Here is a 7,772-nt window from a genome sequence, read left to right as displayed (position 1 = left end):
ATAGTTTCTTCCATCTAGTCAGCAAAAAGAGTCATTTAATTCTTTTGCAGAATTTGTTTCATGCAGCATGACTACATGCAGCAGGCCTCAGTAGTGTATGAGAAGCTGTGTGTGTGTATGTGTGTGTGTGTGTGTGTGTGTGTGTGTGTGTATGTGTGAAATATGTAATGTGTACAATCATGTTTTACCCAGAAACAGTAAAAAAAAAAAAATTATAAACTGATAAAGCTATAAAATTTATACACTCTTTTTATAAACTCTTTTTTACATCATCTGTCAGGTTCCACGGAAAAAGAGCAAACTATCAAATTTAATAAGAATAATAATAAGAATTGTTGTTGTCTCAGGAAGGAAACTTCACTTTTATAATAATAATAATAAGTTCCATGAAACTTGAGGCTTAATACTAGCAATAGGCAATAGTTTCTGGCAGAAAATGTGTTAATTAACAGCAGATTGGGGCAAACAATTCATGTAACATAGACTTCTTTTCCAGCTAAGGTAGGAACACAACTTGTGGAAAAAACCTTTACTTTAATTCACATAACTATTTATCAGACTATCGTTGCCTATAGATAGATCTATAGCGGAAACATAAAATTCTTTTATGCCTTGTAAATGCGACTGGGTTATTCTTCAAGAAAGCGCAGGTCCAAATGGCCACAATATGTTTAACCACATGGTTTGGTGCCCTCCTTCCTATTGGAGCTACACTCTCTTTCTGAAGCTTGCTGAGACAATCAACTCCAGGGTGCCAATTAAAATGATTGGCGTCTTTTCTTTAACAGAGTGGATGGCTGGGGAGACTGAGCACTAAATGGGTGGCCTGGTGATTTATGTGGGGCAGCTGAGGATAGGGGTGCAGGACCCAACAGCTGTGCCACAAATAAAGGTGGGCAACACCTTTATTTAAGAAATGTTTTATTGTACATGTAACTACAATAAAATTAAGAGAGAAAATGCTGGAATTCTTCAACACAATGTGCAGTCATAAATCAATATGAAATTAATCATTGAACAAAAAAGTCCTATAGTATATACAAGGTTTAAATTTTAAGTTTTATAGTAAAATTATGACCCAAATTTTAAGAATAAATGGAGTAAACCTTTATACCCTTTCCCCTTTCCATGACTCCTTGAAGCAGGGAAATATTCAGAGTCTAATGAAAGGAGAAAGATTCTAAACCTTCAATGAGGTAGAAACTTTTGCATGCTCCATTTTCTCTTTTTGCTTGTTTGAGTTAAAGTAATCAGTGTTAAGCCTGTTGTGTTAGGTCTGGTTCTGGCCTCTACAGCTTTTGCCATGCATCACTGTACTGCTTCCCTCCCTCCCTTTTTTCTACCTCCTTCTCTTTTCTTCATCCATCCGCTCTCCCTAGTCCCTGTTCAGTGACCCTGCAGGAGGCCTCTTCACTAATTAGGGTCGCTAATTGGGGGGGTGATGGGGCTGGGGGTCCCCTCCACACCTGCACAAATCATGTGACCCACTGTGAGGTGCATTGGGCCATAGATCATCCACTGGGGCAGCCAGAATGGGGAGAGGAATTGGATCAGCTGTGAGGCCAACGGGATTAATGCAAGAGAGACATAGAGGACAAGGGGGAAGTCTGGTGGGTTGAGTTCAAATTTGGCCCCCTTGGGGACTAATTGCAGGCTGACCCCTAGGGTTGATCGGCTTCCTAGCATGGTCCACTCTTCTCAGCCAGGGCGCGATTAAGCCTGCTTGTTTTGACATGCTTCACACAATCTGCTGACTTGGCCATTAAGAAACCATTCAACATTCCTGGTAGAAAAGCAATGAGGCCTCTCTGAATACCTACAAAAAAAGGTAAAGAGAAGAGAGAAAAAGAGGGATAGTAGAAAAGTTTCACTTCTATGTCAATTTTAGCCAAACAATTCACCAATTTAGAAATTTGGTATTAAAAAAGTAATAAAGTATATAAATAAAAAAGTAACAATTATTAGACCAACTCAGTACATATTAATGTATTATATTCTAATTTTTCATTCTGCATGGAGGAATATGTAAGGCAGAGGGTGAAGAAAGAGCCTCCACTCTCTCTTTCACTGATTCACTATTCACTACTCTTTCACTATGTTTATACAGTAGAATGAGGTCCTGATGATGAAAATGTGTTGTGTTACTTTAAGAGAAAAGCACACAAAGCTGAGAGCATTATTTCCTTTTTCTCTATGCCCTCTCAGGATCTTCTTAGTTAGGGGGGCTTCCATAAAGGAAAAATAAAGAAGTGTGGGTTGAGAATGAGAGACAAACAGTTCTACAGGGGACTAGACAACTGTTCTTTCAAAAGTATCACAGAATGAGTTTAAAGAGGGAATCAAAGACAAAGAGACCAATAAAATTAAAATAAAAAATGGGAATTTATAGGTTTTTGTTAAATAATTCCTCCAAAAATAATTTAAAATCAATCAAAACCTTTTTTTGTTTTATAAGTATTAAGCAGTAATTAAGATACAGTCTCCATCAAGATATCTTGGATCTATGATCTATATACAGCATTGTGCAAAAGTCTTAGGCACATGTGAAGAAATGCTGTAGAGCAAAGATGTCTTCAGAAATAATGAAACTAAATGTTTCTACATTAAAAAAATACTATAAAGAGCAGTAAACAGTAATAAATGAAACAAAGTCAATATTTGGTGTAATGACCCTTTGTTTTAAAAAAAAAAAAAGTACTCTCAGGTACAGTGTGTGCAGTTTTATAAGGAAATGAGCTGTAAGTGTTACTGAGCATCTTGCAGAACCAGACACAGTTCTTCTGGAGACTTTGACTGTCGCACTCGCTTCTTATTTTGCAGCAAAACCCAGCAGCCCTCAGTATGTTTTTTACCATTAAAAGTGGTACCTTACGTAATATGCTGCTTTCTTAACTGACATGCAAACATTCTTCTGGATGTTTGGAAATCTAAAAAGTTTTCGTACTGACTCAATAATGTAAAAGTCATAAGCGAAAAATCTATAGCAAAGTTTGTACTAAAAAAATAGGGTGCCTAAGACTTTTGCACAGTGCTGCATAGTCTATATACTGCACAATTCTCTGAATAAAATATCAAATATTCACTTGTGGATGCAACTCCTTCAATTACCTCAGACTTCTTCTTCTTCTTCAATTTTACAGTTTGTGCAACCTCGAATTTTGTAGCTTTCCACAATTATATCCCAAATGCACAAATGTATGTTTCAGTTTTTGCCAAATAATTAGTGGAAGAGAAAGGCTTTAAAGCTGCTTTATGTAAGATGTATGGTTTTGGGGGTTAGAAGCTCTCTCTGGTAGAAACATGCTACTGTAAATTACTCATGAATGAATATTTTAATAGCATGTATTCTACTGCATCCTTCTGTGTACTTCTCCGTATTAATCTAGGTTGCCAGTCAGTACAAGTCAGTACACATACGAGGACTATTCAAGCAGCACTCTGTTTATGGATCACTGTCCTGATACCAAAAACTGTGGTGTAACTGTACTGCCAGCTAATGTTTTCTAGCTATCTAAAACACAAGCTCTTGTTGTAGACAAACAGGGTGTTCCCTCAGTGTTTCATGCTTACAGGGCTGTGGTGTAACTCTATTCACTCTCAGGGGTGCTTTGTGCAGCTCTGAGGCCCATAGTACACGAAGCTGGCCAACTTTAACTCTCTAACTAAAAGGTAGTATGGAGCCCAATATACATGTCTGGTTGTGTGCTCTTCTGGTGTGTGTGTTTTTCTTACCCAATTGGTGTTCTCTATGTAATTTGTTATTTGATCTGTGCATTTTGTTGTCTAATTTGATTTGTCTTTAAACTATGTAGTTAGCATTAGCTATCTAGTTTGCCACCTTTGGCTCTGCTCATTGCTAGAATTCTTTTTTCATATTGTGATGAGATGACATGTTAAAAACTTCCTCCAAATTGGACCTGACAGCACTGGACACAAATACCCAATAAAGGTTTGACAGCGTAACTTGACAGGGCAGTTCAGCAACATTACGTTTTATAGCATTTATTCTCCTCTAAGTTATTATTTTTATGAAACAATCTTAACACTGCAGCTTTAAAGCAGTCAAGAACCACTTCAATGTTAATTTGGGAACAGCTGTGCAATATAAATGCATGAATTACCTAACAAGCTAAACAGCTTAAATAGCTAAGTTTCTCTTCTGTTGAGTTATTTGAAAGAACCTTTGATTACTCATTTCCTACATACATTTACACACATAATTATTTCTTACATAAATCTACACACAAAATTTACCATAAAATATATTTTATTATACACAAAACAATACATCATAGACTATGCTACATAAATTTTGCTAGCATAGACAGGAGCAACATTTGGATAAAAGCTCTATGGAGATAAATTTGAAGCTTTTAATTCAACATGGTTAAAGATCATCCGAGTGTGACCAGAGACACTCATTTTGGGCTACAGATTCCATGATGCTGCTTCTTCAACAGGGATCTATTATAGTTTTTTCTAAGCAGTATTTAACTTTATTTGTATAACAGCTTCTTTCAGTTAAAAAAATTCTACATTTGTTAATATTTGACAAAATCACTTAAGTGAATATTAAAGAGTTAAGGATAGTTGTCGGTTAGCATTACTTTGTTTACATAGGCAATACTTTAGCTATGGTACATGTGGTAAAATTAATTAGAATGAATATTATTATTGTATTATAACCATGACACAAGTTAATGATGCTCTTGCTTTTGTTCACTGCAGTTTCCCACGATGTTTTAGAATTGAAATGGCCAATACATTTCAAGTGTAATACAAAATGCTTTTAGAAGAAGTTTCATATGAAACACTGTGTGAATAAAAAAGGCAAATGTCTGATTAGATTAAATAGCACAAGTAATAAGGATAAATTTCATGTCTGCCAGTGTCTCGGGGGACTTCAAGAGGAAATCCAGTGACATAAAAGCAATATAATTAACAGAGCAGCTGATATGGAAGGAGCATGAACAATTTCTTAAGTCTTTTGTGGGTCTGTTATTAATGTTTTTTATAGCTCCTTGTATTATTGACATTACTATTTAAACTACACATGAAGGTCAGAATACTGTTTCTATGTTTTCATCTAATAGGTAATACATGTCCTTGGCTGAGTCTTTCAGTAAGTCTTCGTTTTTATTCACCTTGTTAATGTTGTCAACATGAAACAGTGAAACCATGAAATAAAGGATACTAAATTGTTTCATTTCCTCATCCTTCAGTGTGGTCTCTGTATATGTCTTACAGTTAATTTCTTATTTTAACATTTAACTTTTCAGTCATGACCCCTGTGCACTACTATAATGACAGTATGTTGTGTTGACTGCCTCTTCCTTTTAAGTGTAACTCTGATGTGAGAAATTGAATGAAGTGTGTAACCAGACATTCTCTATAAAAATCTAGCATATTTCCCACCTAAAGCCACCTCCTCACTGCTAGACCTATTGACCCCAATTTTCACTTCCAATTTCATTCCCCCGCCCAAGGACAACTTGGTCTTTATGCCTTTTGCTTTTTTGCCATGTACCAGCACTCCCACACACTAACTGTGAATGTGTTTTGTTTCTCCTCATCTCTGTTCAGAATCAATTAGCCTCCATGTCCCTGTGGACTCCAGTGCTTCTCCTTTCTAGGAAGAAATACTGTGAGCTCCTGTATTTGTGACTCATAGACACTGAAATATCATCTTGAGGTTTGTACCTTGCATGTTATTCTGTGGTCTGGTCTAGCTTATGGTCATGATGACTTTGTGTCTTGTACCCAATGTTGATTTGTGTGTATGTGCACAAACAGTAAAATATAAACAGTGTTTACAATCATAGAAAGACTTAACTTTCAAGGACACGCGCACACACACACACACACACGCACACACACACACACACACACACACACACAGGCTATCACTCAGTATTCAGCTGTGTAAAAGTTAAAGGATTTTCCATTCAACAGAGTGATGTTTTATATTGCACATTACCCTAGGACATACAGCTAGATGGATGTACATAATGTGATTCTTGATTAAGGAAAAGCTACTTTATCTGATTATAAGGAACTTCACCTGTTCCTGGTGATTAAATATCTTTAATTAAACAATACTAGCTAAAGTGAGATTTTACTTGAATCATTCAAATACCTTGAATGCTTTATCTTTCCTTGCTCCTTTATCAATGATATTGTTTAACTGCAAAAAGCAATGAGTATGTTTATGAAAAACAAAACAAACGAATATTCACTGATTTATTCTTAGTCCTGGTGTCCTTGAATACATTTGGATGGATAGACAGACATATTTAAACTTAATTTATTTCATTAAGCATTAAGCTTTTAAGTTTTAATTAAGTTTTTAAGTTTCTGAGACTAATTTGGACCAACTGCCTTACAGAAATGAATCGGTTTTGTGCATAGATGTGAATAATGACTAAGCACCTCAACTTCAGACTTCTTCCCTGTCCCTCATTTAGTGCAGGGGTCATAACCTGCAGCCTCATTATTAACAAGAGGGTCAAGCTCCCAGCCTCACGCTAATGCACACTAATACACACTAATGCACACACACACACACACACACACACACACAGACACACACACATGTGCACAATTGAAATGAGCTTCCAGAGATACATGTGCTCATCAACACTTATACACAGCCATGTATAAGTGTGAGCATTCAGATCAAACATACGTGTGGAAAAACTGACTGAGAGAGAAAAGAGCAAGGGATGGAGAAAGAGCGAGAGAGCGAGAGAGAGACTGTGGTGTAAGAGAGAGAGCCAGACTGCATGGATATGACTAAGGCCCAGAATGGAAGGGAGGGTAGGGGTACCCTCTCTTTTGAGCAAATGTGTGAACAAAAGCCTGCTCAAGCCTGTCAGGCTTGAGGCCTAGGGTGTTTACCGCTTCTGTATCTATAACCAACAAATCAAGCCTTCCCCTTTTCTGTCGCCCCTCAGCCACCTCTCTTTATTAGGAACAGTAAATTAGGGTCCCGTCCATCTGGGTGTTAGCACCAATTATGGTATGAAGCTGTCAGGCCAGATTAGGCCAAGTGGGCAAGACAGGCATATGAGTAACCTTTATTAATGAAAGATGAGAGATAATTATTAATGAAGAGGGAAAAGGTGTGAGAGACAGAAAATCCAATATTAAAAATGCTAACAATGTTTGTATCAGTAATAAAATGTAATAATGATTCAAAATCCATTGCATTTTTTGTTTTATCGCATTAGGCCATTTTTAATAGCCCTGACATTGTTCCCATTTTTTTTTTGTAACTAACTTAACAGATATTTGCAGAAATGTTGACTGTGAACATAACATACAATGACAAACCTCTCATAGTGAATAAGAATAATGAAAAGCCCTCATCAGTCCAGATTTCTTTTGTTGCTGCTCACAGGCACTTGTGGTGATTTTTTGTCACACAAACTGCCAGCACCATAAAAGAGCCATCATTAACTTTTTGCTCCATGGGAATGCAACAAGACCCAATCCAGCAGCCCCGCCCTACCTTTCTCCCTCCCTCCCTTCTGTCCTCTTCCCTTCTTTCTCTGCTCACTTGTCAAAGCCTCTCATTTGCAAAGAGAATGAGCATAGTGTTAGAAGAGAGGGAGTGGACAACACACAATGAGGACCAAATCTATGCCAGGGAGCAGTGATGCGCACCACCATCCTGCCTGATGGAGTGACCTAGTGGACGAGTAGAGGAGATGTATGGGTAAAGTCAATGGGTGGTTGAAGGGGGAAGCCAAAAGGGGGATGGATCGGAAAAC

Source organism: Pangasianodon hypophthalmus, chromosome 4 (genome assembly GCF_027358585.1).
Source record: "Pangasianodon hypophthalmus isolate fPanHyp1 chromosome 4, fPanHyp1.pri, whole genome shotgun sequence".
Classification (NCBI taxonomy): Eukaryota; Metazoa; Chordata; class Actinopteri; order Siluriformes; family Pangasiidae; genus Pangasianodon; species Pangasianodon hypophthalmus.
The sequence above is the reverse complement of the archived record's forward strand: the minus strand, read 5'-3'. Positions refer to the sequence as shown.